The sequence below is a fragment of the Salarias fasciatus genome, chromosome 18 (assembly GCF_902148845.1).
Source record: "Salarias fasciatus chromosome 18, fSalaFa1.1, whole genome shotgun sequence".
In the NCBI taxonomy this organism is placed as follows: domain Eukaryota; kingdom Metazoa; phylum Chordata; class Actinopteri; order Blenniiformes; family Blenniidae; genus Salarias; species Salarias fasciatus.
In genome coordinates this window covers 31,021,092-31,035,717 of record NC_043762.1, presented here as the reverse complement: position 1 = coordinate 31,035,717, position 14,626 = coordinate 31,021,092, and positions in this window count along the sequence as shown.

The following is a 14,626-nucleotide window of genomic DNA, read 5'->3' as shown; positions in this document are numbered from 1 at the left end:
CGGAGAAAGCGTCTGACTTGGGCTGTGGAAAAGAAGCACTGGACAGTTGAAGAGTGGTCCAAAGTCCTCTTTTCAGACCAAAGCAAGTTTTGTATTTTATTTGGAAGTCAAGGCGCCAGAGTCTGGAGAAAGGCTGGAGAGGAGCAAAATCCAAGTTGCTTGAAATCCAGTGTGAAGTTCCCACAGTCAGCGATGGTTTGGAGCCATGTCAGCTGCTGGTGTTGGTCCACTGTGTCTCATCAAGTCCAGAGTAAATGCAGCTGTGTACCAAGAGATTTTAGAGCACTACATGCTTCCTTCTGCTGAAAAGCTCTATGGAGATGATGATTTCATTTCCCAGCATGATCTGGCACCTGCCCACAGTGCCAAAACCAGCAGTAACTGGTGTACTGACCATGGCATTACTGTCCTCCATTGGCCTGCCAATTCCCCTGACCTGAACCCCATTGAGAATTTGTGGGGTATTGTCAAGAAGAAGCTGAAAGACACCAGACCCAACAATGCAAATGAGCTAAAGGCCGCTATTGAAGCATCCTGGGCATCCATAACACCTCAGCAATGCCACAGGCTGACTGCCTCCATGCCACGCCGATTTGATGCAGTAATTTGTGCAAAAGGATTCCCAACCAAGTACTGAGTGCATTAATGGACATTTTCAAATGTTTGATTTTGTTTTGCTGTTATAATTTTGTTTTTTTTTACTTGGTCTGAGGAAATATTGTAATATTTTGAGATAGGATTTTTGAGTTTTCTTAAGCTGTAAGCCATAATCAGCAATATTAAAATAATAAAAGGCTTGAAATATCTCAGTTGATTTGTAATGAATCCAGAATGTATGACATTTTTGTTTTTTTAATTGCATTTCAGAAAATAAAGAACTTTATCACAATATTCTAATTTTCTGAGACAGTCCTGTATGTCCTGACTGACACCATCCTGGAAGGGTTTTGGTGCTGACGGAAACTTTCCTAGAAGAATCTGGGTCTTGACGGAGACTGTCCCAGAAGAGTCCAGATACTGACTGGCACCATCCTGGGAGAATCCAGGTAGTGACCAAGACTGTCCTAGAAGATTCCAGGTCCTGACAGACACCGTCCTGGAAGAGTCCTGACAGACATTATCTTTGAAGACTTCAGGTCTTGACTGACACCATTGGTTATGGGTTAAAAGCTAAACAAAAACAAGGGGCCCCTCGGAGTGGAGGGCGGGGAGGGCTACTCTCATCATCATTCAGAGACCCCTTGGATGAGCAGTGCTCAAGATGCGGTTGAGAAGTAGCGGACAGGCGCCTTGGAGGCAAAAGCAGAAGCGGCGACAGCTCCACAGATGCAGCTGACGGAGGCCGACGTGGCTGTGGTGGAGATGGCCCCAATGCCCCTGACGGAGGCCGACGTAGCTGTGGTGGAGACGGCCCTAATGCCCTGACGGAGGCCGACGTGGCTGTGGTGGAGACGGCCCTAATGCCCTTATGGAGGCCGACGTGGCTGTGGTGGAGACGGCCCTAATGCCCCTGACGGAGGCCGACGTGGCTGTGGTGGAGACGGCCCTAATGCCCTGACGGAGGCCGACGTGGCTATGGTGGAGATGGCCCTAATGCCCTGATGGAGGCCGACGTGGCTGTGGTGGAGATGGCCCTAATGCCCTGACGGAGGCCGACGTGGCTGTGGTGGAGATGGCCCTAATGCCCCTGACGGAGGCCGACGTGGCTGTGGTGGAGACGGCCCTAATGCCCTGACGGAGGCCGACGTGGCTGTGGTGGAGACGGCCCTAATGCCCCTGACGGAGGCCGACGTGGCTGTGGTGGAGATGGCCCTAATGCCCTTATGGAGGCCGACGTGGCTGTGGTGGAGATGGCCCTAATGCCCTGACGGAGGCCGACGTGGCTGTGGTGGAGACGGCCCTAATGCCCTTATGGAGGCCGACGTGGCTGTGGTGGAGACGGCCCTAATGCCCCTGACGGAGGCCGACGTGGCTGTGGTGGAGACGGCCCTAATGCCCTGACGGAGGCCGACGTGGCTGTGGTGGAGACGGCCCTAATGCCCTGACGGAGGCCGACGTGGCTGTGGTGGAGATGGCCCTAATGCCCCTGACGGAGGCCGACGTGGCTGTGGTGGAGACGGCCCTAATGCCCCTGATGGAGGCCGACGTGGCTGTGGTGGAGATGGCCCCAATGCCCTGATGGAGGCCGACGTGGCTGTGGTGGAGATGGCCCCAATGCCCTGATGGAGGCCGACGTGGCTGTGGTGGAGACGGCCCTAATGCCCCTGACGGAGGCCGACGTGGCTGTGGTGGAGACGGCCCTAATGCCCTGATGGAGGCCGACGTGGCTGTGGTGGAGACGGCCCTAATGCCCTGTCGGAGGCCGACGTGGCTGTGGTGGAGATGGCCCTAATGCCCTGATGGAGGCCGACGTGGCTGTGGTGGAGATGGCCCCAATGCCCTGACGGAGGCCGACGTGGCTGTGGTGGAGATGGCCCCAATGCCCTGATGGAGGCCGACGTGGCTGTGGTGGAGATGGCCCCAATGCCCTGATGGAGGCCGACGTGGCTGTGGTGGAGATGGCCCCAATGCCCTGACGGAGGCCGACGTGGCTGTGGTGGAGATGGCCCCAATGCCCTGATGGAGGCCGACGTGGCTGTGGTGGAGATGGCCCCAATGCCCTGATGGAGGCCGACGTGGCTGTGGTGGAGACGGCCCTAATGCCCTGACGGAGGCCGACGTGGCTGTGGTGGAGACGGCCCTAATGCCCCTGACGGAGGCCGACGTGGCTGTGGTGGAGACGGCCCTAATGCCCTGACGGAGGCCGACGTGGCTGTGGTGGAGATGGCCCCAATGCCCTGATGGAGGCCGACGTGGCTGTGGTGGAGATGGCCCTAATGCCCTGATGGAGGCCGACGTGGCTGTGGTGGAGATGGCCCCAATGCCCTGACGGAGGCCGACGTGGCTGTGGTGGAGATGGCCCCAATGCCCTGATGGAGGCCGACGTGGCTGTGGTGGAGATGGCCCCAATGCCCTGATGGAGGCCGACGTGGCTGTGGTGGAGACGGCCCTAATGCCCTGACGGAGGCCGACGTGGCTGTGGTGGAGACGGCCCTAATGCCCTGACGGAGGCCGACGTGGCTGTGGTGGAGACGGCCCTAATGCCCTGACGGAGGCCGATGTGGCTGTTGTGGAGACGGCCCTAATGCCCTGACGGAGGCCGACGTGGCTGTGGTGGAGACGGCCCTAATGCCCTGACGGAGGCCGACGTGGCTGTGGTGGAGACGGCCCTAATGCCCCTGACGGAGGCCGACGTGGCTGTGGTGGAGACGGCCCTAATGCCCTGACGGAGGCCGACGTGGCTGTGGTGGAGATGGCCCCAATGCCCTGATGGAGGCCGACGTGGCTGTGGTGGAGATGGCCCTAATGCCCTGATGGAGGCCGACGTGGCTGTGGTGGAGATGGCCCCAATGCCCTGATGGAGGCCGACGTGGCTGTGGTGGAGACGGCCCTAATGCCCTGACGGAGGCCGACGTGGCTGTGGTGGAGACGGCCCTAATGCCCTGACGGAGGCCGACGTGGCTGTGGTGGAGACGGCCCTAATGCCCTGACGGAGGCCGACGTGGCTGTGGTGGAGACGGCCCTAATGCCCTGACGGAGGCCGACGTGGCTGTGGTGGAGACGGCCCTAATGCCCTGACGGAGGCCGATGTGGCTGTTGTGGAGACGGCCCTAATGCCCTGACGGAGGCCGACGTGGCTGTGGTGGCGGCAGCCCAGACACCGCTGATGGAGGCCTGCATGGCTGAGGTGGCAGCTCATCAGATGCTGATGGAGTGAATTCTTCGACCAGAGGAGATGCCACAGCGGTGCCTACCCACCTTAGAACAAAGGCGATCAACGGGGGTAACTGCCATCACTGCCTTTGGAGGGTGAACCTGCGCTTCTTCAAACAACATGGTCGCAAGGCTTCCAGCAACACAGTTTGATACTGGATCGGCTACTTCAGTCATCTTCAAGCTGTACTTGGCTGTATGTGAAATGCAAGCAGCACTGCCATCTGACAGTCAGGAGGGTTGAAGTAGAACTCCTCTAGTTAGTGTTGTAGTCGAGACCACCTAAACCGAGACCAAGACATGGCCGAGACCACAGTGTGTCGGGACCGAGACAAGACCAAGACTTTGAGGGGTCGAGACCGTGTCAAGACCGAGACCAGACAGATTGAGACCGAGACAATGCTAAATTTTACCTAACCATTTTATTCAATGTTAAAGGTATAATACAACATTTTCTCGAAAAGACGAAGCCCCACGTCTGTTACTCACTTTTTGAACAACGCCATGCTCCAGACCATCCGCCCGGCTCTCCTGCTTCTCCCAGGAAACGCGGAAGTGTACGAGCGCGATCTCCTCTTCTCCGCCGTGCACGGCTCTGTACAGTTTCTGCGATCCGCCTCGCTCATAAATAAAGCTTTTTTTTTCCGAAACAGTTCCAGTTTCATTATGTCAGACTCGCCATCGGTAAGTACTAGCTCAGAAGCTCACCGGCTACATAAACACTCTGAATGCGCAAAAGGGAGAAGCTGATTGGGCGCAAGCACGGAGAACCGCCTTACGAAAGCAGCTCGTCAGAATGATTGACAAACAGACCCACCAGTTATTTAGGTGATCCACCCGGAAATCAAAATGTTGTATTACACCTTTAAGTTTAAATTAACAATAAGCCATGTACAATTTACTACTAGGAAATCATATCAGTCATATCAGTACATACAGTATGCAGCACAGGACAGTGGAGAATAAAAGTCCCACAAACTGAAAATGTTGCCAGGTTGATAATATAGGAATGGCTTTAGCATCACCAGCATTTTACCATAGAGCTTCAGATCTCAACAATAAATGAGTACATAAACCTCTGTATCCAACTCCAAGATGAACGCAGCTGCAGTAGAACACACACAACGAAGCCTTAAGTACACAGTGCTTTGCAGGGGCACTGCATCAAATATGCACAAAGAAAAGACCTCCTGTCAATTAAAGAGTTCAATTTGATCTGATTGACAGTGTGTTGGAGTCAAAGCAATACCCTGCTTTGATTTAATTTCCTTCATGTCAACAGTCGCGTTTGGTAAAAAGTTGTTTATTGAGCGCAGACATCCATGAAGACGTGCCAGTCAATCCTGCCTCCGTGGGAAAACAGGAAGAAGCACACGTCTCTGTTCATACGTCAGCAGGTGGATCGGCGATGATCAGGCCAGGAGACAGCTCATTTCAACACACACACTGTTTATGTAATCATGTTGTATAGAAATACAAAATAAAAGTAATACTTCTGCTTCTTCTGTAACCTTTACTTTCAGACCGTTTTCAGAGGTTTTTTGTATCCATGGAACAGTCTGACTGGTGTCAAACGTGGCCTCAAACTTGTCCTTGAACTGTGAGCTGCTGTGTAACAGAGTGGTAAATCGTGATCTCTCCTGGCAGGTATGTTGCAAAAAGGCATAATTGCTGAAAGTTCCAGCCCCTGGGCAGCACCTATTGTGATGGTGAAGAAGAAAGACGGCAGCTGGAGGATTTGTGTTGATTATAGGAAGCTGAACGCTGTTACTCATAAAGATGCTTTCCCACTTCCTAGGATTGAGGAGACCCTGACCTCGATGACCCAGGCAGAGTGGTTCTCCACACTGGACCTCGCAAGCGGCTACTGGCAAATGGAGGTGGACCCAAAGGACCGTGAGAAAACTGCCTTTATAACCCCAATAGGTCTACTTGAGTTTCAGCGCATGTCCTTTGGCCTTTGCAACGCACCCGCCACGTTTCAGCATTTGATGCAGCAGTGCCTCAGTGGTCAGATTACAGACTCTCTGCTTGTCTACTTGGATGACATTATTGTGTATTCTCCTGATTTTACCACCCACCTTAAACATCTGGAGGAAGTGTTTGAGTGTTAGTGGAGGCATGGCCTGAAGCTTCGGCCTGAGAAGTGTAAGTTACTCCACCAACAAGTGAAGTTTTTGGGGCATGTGGTAGACCAGAGGGGAGTGATTCCAGATCCGGAGAAAGTGTCCGCTGTGGTTGACTGGCCAGTCCCCACCACAGCCAAAGAACTGAAGGCCTTTTTAGGATTGGCCGGGTATTATAGACGTTTTGTCCCTGGGTTTGCCAAACTTGCACGGCCTCTGAACTCTCTCTTGGTTGGTATTCCGAATGATAAACGCCTCAGTTCCCGCCCCTTACGTTGGTCTCCCGAGGCCCAAGTTGCCTTTGACAGCCTGAAGAATGTGTTGACAGACGCCCCTGTTTTGGCCTATGCCGACTTCTCCAAGCCCTTTGTCCTGTACACAGATGCCAGCCATCAAGGGTTGGGAGCAGTGTTGGCTCAGGTCCAGGAAGGTAAGGAGCGAGTGATTCCTAATGCCAGCCGGAGCCTGAGAATTGCAGAGAAGTTTAAAGATTACCTGACGGGAGCGGAATTCATTGTATATACGGACAACAACCCTGTTTCCCACTTACAGTCTGCAAAGTTGGGTGCAGTGGAACAGCGCTGGGTGGCCCAGTTAGCCCCGTTTAACTTCAAGGTCAAGTACCGTGCTGGGAGGGAGAACACCAACGCAGACGCCCTCTCCCGGTTCCCTGTGACTTGCCCTTCATCGGAGTGGCCGTCCACCAGCACTGCAGGAGTGGTTGTGTCGGCTGCGGTGGGGCAGGAGGAAGACCGTCACAGGACTGATGCACCTGTTACCGCACAGGTAACACTGCCATCTAGTGGCGCAGCGGTTGTTGTGTCAGCTGCACAGAGGACGACGACGCCATTGTGGTAAGACGTCTTTTAGCATGGTCCGGGATAATTATAAAGTTTTAAAGTGTTTCGGACTGTATGATGTTATGCTCTGCTGTGTATTGGGTTCCTGACTGTTTTGTGCTGACACTTTGCCATGTTGTGGGTTGTTCTGTTGTAGAACGTTTTCTAGAGATTGTTATTAAATGCTAAACTAGCTCAGATGCTAACTCGTGTTTCATATGTTGATCAGATTGTCCCGAGACTGCGTGCTGCTAATCACAAACCATTGCTGTGCCATGTGCTGTGTAGGTAATGTGTTTATGTATGTCATGTACTTTGAAAGTTGGTATTATGTTGTGTTACTTTGCAGAAGTTTTACTGTGTATATGATCTGAGTTCTATTTCTTCAGTAGAAAAGCTCACTGATAGTTCTTCACTTGATTCCTGGTCAATATCAGGAAAATTTCCCATGTCATTTATTGGAATAAGAAGAAGATAGGCCTGTTTTTGTCACCAAAATGTACACTATACGGTCACACATAGTTTATGGACTCAGTTTGTTTTGTTTCCATGTTTCATTCATGCCTGTGTTTTATAAAAAGATTGTGTGTTTTATTTTGTAATTTTGGGCTGCACAGAGGACAACGACGCCATTGTGATTGTCCCGAGACTGCGTGCTGCTAATCACAAACCATTGCTGTGCCATGTGCTGTGTTGCAGAAAGAGGACTGGTGACTGTGCAATAAATGTCCCATAATCCACCTGACTGGCAACTGTGGTGTATCGAAGTGTCAGTGAATTGGAGCAACGTTCACCTGTAGCCACGAACTGTCACACATAGACCGATAGTTTCACGCTGTTAAAATTTCACCGGCCCAATCAGGGGAAAGAGGCGGGAGCTGCGGGAGGAGCGGAAGTGACGAGAAGACGTAACGACAGCGGGAAGCGCCCAAAAGTTTGAAAACAATGGCGGCATGTGAAGCGATCTCCGTGGACACGGCAATATCTGCAGTTTTATAAGAAAGCGAAGCAATTTCTTCTTTGAAAGAGGAGCACAGAACATCACTTCAAGTCTTTTTGTCAGGAAACGACGTCTACTGCTTCTCAGGAGCAGCGCACATAAGCTACGTCACACCGTGGCTTGATGCGGATTGGTCTGTGGTGAGTGTGTCGCGTGTCAATCAGAACGGTCGTCCAATCGCCCCGGGTCCCGCCTCTGAAATCAAATCGGAAGAGCAGCTACCCAGATGGACTTGTGTAATATTTCCGTGGCGAACATGAAACTGTCCATCTGGCGTGTCAGGTTAACTTAAAATACCACCAAATACCTTTTCCATATTTACAGACAGAAATATATATGTGTATATATATATATATATATATATATATATATATATATATATATATATATATATATTCGTCTTGCTCAATTGCCATGCAGAGTTAGCTTACCTTTCCTTATGTTTCCTTTCCAAATGGCGATAAAAGTTTGACGTGGTCCCAGCCGCCTCGGTGAGCGCTGTTACAGAATTTGCATACAGCGCTGTGTTTTCATTTTGCAGTTGATCAGCAAATGAATTCTTTGTGGTTACAAAAACCAAACTTTATGATAGTGGAGTTGGCCGACATCTTTCCGAAGTAGACTCCTTCTTCGTCTCCCACATTTACTGGCACGTGTGTGAAGAGGGCCGGGGTGGAGAGACAGGTCACAGCCCGTTAAAAAAAATCCAAATTAAAAATCTGTCAATTTATTGGTTACATTCAAAGCAGGAAGTTTTGTATCCAATCACAACAAAGCTGTTGCTGAAGACGGTTGACAGGCAGTTCAGCGCTTTCGTAGCCACAGTCTCGGCTAGTCTCGCAGTAAAATCCCGAGTCCTCTGTGCCCGAGACCGAAACGAGACCGAGTAAAACTGTGGTCAAGTGCAAGACGAGACCGAGATTTTAAAAAAGTGGTCTCGAGACCGGTCTCGATACCGAGACACTACCTCAGCACTACCTCTAGTTAAAGAGAGTTGAACTTTTAATTAAGACGGTGTCACACTGAACGTCAGTCAGTTCCAACTGAAACTACTGTGGCACCATTTCAGGATCCTGGTGAAGGAACATGACACCGACTGAAATGACTTGCCCTTTTTTCCAAAATAAGAGAACCAGTGGCAGAATTCTTACATTATATTTTCTTTATTTTTTTTATGTTATGGCCATTGTAGAGAAGCCATAAAGCCAGGAAAATATGTAATGTGAGGTGTGATACACAAGGGTGCATCTAAGGAACACCAGCTTAAAAATGATTCCACTGTTGAAAGAGAACTACAGCGTAGTTTCAGAGAAATTTATTCTCTAAAGATCACAGCCACAAGCAAAATAAAAGAAAAAAGATAAGTCTTTAAAAGGGGAAGAATACAAACAGATATAACAGTCTTTAAGAAAAAAGAATTAAAAGAAATAAGTCTAAAAAGTAAAACAAGATTGTCCAGTCAGACGGCCTCGGAGGGTCACGTGGGGCTGTTCCTGTTCCGCGATTCGTCCGCTTCCAACCTGCTGCACTTCCGGGTCGGCGTAGCTCCGTAGCTCCCTGGACGCGGAGCGTGGAGCTGCTGGGGGAGAGGAGGAGAGGAGAGCACCCTCAAATCTTTTCTACAGAGTCGGGGTGAACCACACGCGCACGGCGCTCTCAGCGTTCACGTTCCTTGAACTTATCTTTCACCGAGCGTTGACAGAACCTCTCCTCGCGTCCCGTCGCCGGCCGCGCCCCCCTCGGATCTCTCACGGGCTGCTCCGTCCGATGCAGCTCCTCCGTGGCCAGCCTCCGCTCCTTGGCACCGCGGCTGCTGTTTCGGGCGTTCCTCCTTCCGTCCTCCGCGTCCCCGCACACTGCCCCGTGCGTCCTCTATTGTCTCTCCCTCCACACCTGTCCAAACCTCCCTTTAAGCTGCGCGCCGTGGCTGAATTACCCAATCGGGACTTGTAGGGAAGGGGGTGTGTCCAGTCAATTATCTCCTGTCCACAGCATGCATCGTTACTCCAGTTCACACCATGCAAAACACATAAAACCCAATAAAAAGGTCTCAAACCACACTTCAAAAAACTACAATAAATAAGCAGAAAATAAAGCATGCATATAAACCAAACTATTGCATCAGTGGCTGGGATCTCCCTGACAAATACACCAGAAAGATGACCTGGGGCATAGCATCCCTTGAGGAGAGGCAGAAGGTAGACACTGAGGCAGGAAATAATTCCTTGAGGATAGCAATATAAGTCAAGCCTCTCAAGATTCGCTATGAAAAAGGAGAGAGCTGAAGTGAAATCAGTGGCCTGGGGTGCAGGAGCTGAGGCACAGACAAGATTCACTGATGAGATGGAGGAGGATCTTACCAAACACTTGAAACAGCTTGCTGACCAGTTGCATGTTCTCAATCTATTCAAGTTCTGCCAACTGGCATTTGAATATGCAAATAAAAACTACCCCTGTCCCTGACAAGAATCAGTCTGCAGGTCGGCTAGGGTATACAAGAGATCACGTGATTGTGCATGTAAGTTAATTATCCAGCATTGCCACAATCTATTGCCTACCCCTTTAGGTGAATCTTGGTTTTCTGGCTTTATGTCACCATCTCTTCATGTCGTTAATTTCTGCCTGTTAAAAGGGATAGTTATCTTCCTTCGAAGGCTTACCTTCCACCTGCCTCAAGCTTCGACTCTGGCAGAAGCGACACTCCAGTCAGCTAGCTCTCCCATCCAGTCTCTGGCCCTTCTCAGGTGTCGGTGCTCGATTGGGAAGGCTAGCCTCTTAGCTTCTCCGAGAGGGACCCGGTCTCTGAGGACGGTAACCTGCAGCTCAGCTGATGCTTCCATAAGCTGCGTCCGGGCTGCCGCCACCACAGCCACGTTGGCTTCCGTCAGGGGCCTTAGGGCCATCTCCACCACAGCCACGTCGGCCTCCATCAGGGGCGTTCGGGCCATCTCCACCACAGCCACGTCGGCCTCCGTCAGGGGCCTTAGGGCCATCTCCACCACAGCCACGTTGGCTTCCGTCAGGGGCATTAGGGCCGTCTCCACCACAGCCACGTCGGCCTCCATCAGGGGCGTTCGGGCCATCTCCACCACAGCCACGTCGGCCTCCGTCAGGGGCGTTCGGGCCATCTCCACCACAGCCACGTTGGCTTCCGTCAGTGGAATTAGGGCCATCTCCACCACAGCCACGTCGGCCTCCGTCAGGGGCGTTAGGGCTGTCTCCACTACAGCTACATCGTCCTCCGTTTAAAAATGAGTTAAAGTTCAGCATAAATCGCCCTATCACAGCACCTCCTCTGTCCACGTGGTACGGTCACGTGACGGGCTGGACCAATCACATTTACATCCGGTCTCAAACGTTTAATGTGGAGACGTCCCGCTGGACTCGCTGGAGTCTTCAGGACGGCGGTTGGGAACGCTGTGGGGATGTCACGAAAGCTCTGTCCATTATATTTACAATCCATGGGCTGAACACAGAGCTCAGCAGAGTTCAGAGCGTTTAGTGTTTACTGTGTAGAGTTGTCAATACACTGTGAGGATGACACATGGTATTTGTCTTTAGTTTTTATTTTATGTTTGCTGGTGAAGTCATCTAAAAGTAACTGCAAGTAATCTGGTATGCTACTGTTTAACTGAAGTAATTACAGTAAGTTACTGATTCCATTTTTTGACAAGTAACTTGTAATTGTACCGGATTACAATTTTAAAGTAACCCTCCCAACCCTGAAAAAGTGACCACCAAGTATCTGTTTTATAACAACTTTAAAATCCAGATGCAACAATTTGCCCCCCCCCCCCCCCCCCCCCCCGACTGACACAACACGCCGCACAGCTCAAGATCCGTCTGCTCCACTGCAACATGCTGGGTCTCATATTAAACTAGAAAATCTACACTTTAAGAGACAGCAGGCAGAATCTTCTCTGAGCCGACTGCCTCCCGTCAGCGGCAAAACAAACCAGAACCCAGCTCCACATCTCACAGCAGCAGCTCAGATCATGTTTCTCACGCTTCTTCACCAAACCTCAGAGCCGTTCACACCAAGCACAACATGTTTATGTCCTTACCGTTTTGTGGTCATTTTCAATCCATTCACACTCCTCTGACCAAAACTAACTTCATAATCCTCTAGAACAGTGAAAGAGCATCATGCACCTGAATGTTTGTTTTCACTCCAACATGGCGGCGACTACCCGGCGTGCATTGCGAGGCCGGGTGTGTGACGTCAGCTGTAAATATGTGCTGCTCCACCAACATTCATGTTTTAGTATTAATTTTTAAAGTCAATTCTCCCAAATTAAAAACTCATTTGTGTTTTTATGCAAATTCAAGTGTACAAATAATGTTTTTTATCTTTACATTAAAATCAAAATAACTTCTAATTTAATAAAGTTTAAATAAAAAACATTCGATCAACAGAGCAAAACAGAAGCAAAATGGACAAAATGGTACCTCTGTGGCTAAGCAGTGTTCTCGCCCGTTGTGTTCTCTGTAATTTTGTTTTTCATATACTGGTTAAAAAATAAGGTATGAAAAAACAAATAATTTCTAATATATTTCAATTTCTACATGATTTTTTTCTGGTGCTTTCCCCATCGAATCATCAGGGAGGAAGACGCCTTGTGTTTTATTGATCCGTCTGCAGATCCAGTCTCAGCTGAAGGAGACGCTCTTTAATTAATGGTGAAGACATTGACAATGGTTTTATCACGATCTGTACAGATGCAGCAAATGCACCACCGCCAGCAGCTGCTTGGTCTGCAGGCTGTCAGGCTGTCCCCCCGCCAGCGGGGGCTTCTCTCTGGACCCTCCAGCCTGTGGATCTCCAGACAGAGCCGTGACTCCAGCTCTCAGCTGAATTCGTGGGCGGAGCCTCCATTGGACTGGGCGGAGCAGGAGACCGTGGCGCCCAGTGGCACAGTGACATAACCAGTCCAGTCTTTTTCATTCTGGGGGGAATTATTCGGATTATCACTCAGGTGGAAAGAGTACAAAAATATTATACTCAAGTACAAGTACTGTTACTCTGATGTGATTTTACTTAAGTACAAGTAAAGTTACCTGTCAAAAAATCTACTCGAGTAAAAGTAAATGATTTAAAATGTACTTGAGTAAAAGTAAAAAGTTACTTTTTAACAACAGGTGTTTTCTGCCTCTACTGTGTTGTGCAAAAAGGAAACGAGGACATGCGTACACATATCAATTAAACTGTTTTATTTACAGGTAGTGAAGCAAATTCAGTTACATACATGAACTGTCTGAAGAGATACTCGCTCTGCCACTGAAGCTGGATGAGCCCAACACACATGAAGCTCATGACAAGTGTGTCCACTGCTGCCTGCGGTCCACGTCCGCCGTCCTGCCGTCATGCCGTCCTGCCGTCCAGTTCAGGTTGTTCGGCAGCATTCCTGGAGGTCCAGTGTTGGTTCCGTGTTGCCACACCGTCACCAAAGGCCTTCAGCTCTGATGGATGTCTCCTCTGAAAACATACATATACTAACATTTTCATTACTATGTAAATCACTACCTTTATTAAATACTCAGCATTTTATTTGTCATACTTCATCATGAATGACTCTGCTTTCTCAGCTGTAGGATTACTAGGTTAAGACAGACGCTAAATAACTAGCTTACACATTTGCATTTATCAGGAGGCGATAAAAGAGTTAAAAAGCTGCCGAATCTGCCTGGACTGTCCAGACCACGGGGGGAAGCAGCTGTAGGATGTTTGCTGTGGGACCTGGAACACTGATCACGTCAGGTTGGCAAAGCGAACTTGGTTAGCCAGCCGAATAACAGCATTAGTTAGCTTGATGGAAAGAAAACGAGAAACACGACTTACCTCAACATGCCTGCGCACAGGAGCCAGGGGTGCACTGAGTTTGTTGTAACGTTTGTGATGTAAAATGTACCGCAGTACATTACTTAAAAGAAACTGTACTGAAGTAAAAGTAAAATTACACTTTTTAAAAAGTATAAGTACACAAAAAAGCTACTCAATTACAGGAACGCAAGTAAAGTAATTTGTTACTTTCCACCCCTGCTGATTTCAATGCAGAAATACTCAGAAATTAAATTTTGAGCGTAGGTTTCTCAACATGTGTCCTGCAGCTTCAGAAAAATGGACATGAACATGTGAACAACATGAAGAACATGGTCTTCAGTGGTTGCCATAGTTCAACTTCACATTGTGATGAAAAACATCCTTTTAGCTCAGTAGCTCCCAGAACTTTTGACCAAACTGCTCCAACGCAGCACTGACCGCCAGGGTGCCCTCGAGCAGCGGAATAAATTCACCTGTGACAGGATTTCTTGTTTTCAACATGTTTCCCTTCATGATTTCAAGATGGCATCAGAGGTGAAGGCAGCAGTCGGAGACACACCGAGACACTGCAGCTTTTCCACCACAACACACAGAACACTGGGGTTTCTGAAGTACAACTTTATTTATCACAAGTCATATTGCAATGGCAATACTTGATAGCATCATCACACATGGACCCGATATACTCCGCCCAGCTGACATGCTGTCCCTGGTGTGATCCTGGTGGGCGTGGTTCTGCTGAGCACTTGGGTGCACATGGAGGGTTGAAGACAGCTTTCAGAGAGGCGTTATTTACACTAACATGAGAAACTGAACTGATGACAGAAGAGTCCGTCCAACACCGCCGCGCTGGACCAGAACAGCCCCACAAGATCCTGGACCCGCATGAGACCACAACACAACCAACACAGAACAGGTCTGTGACCTTTGACCTGCAGAGATGCTTTAACCACTAAGAGACATAAACGTGCTGAGCTCTGAGAATGAGGAGCACACGTCAGAAACGTCTTCATGTCGCTCTGGAACA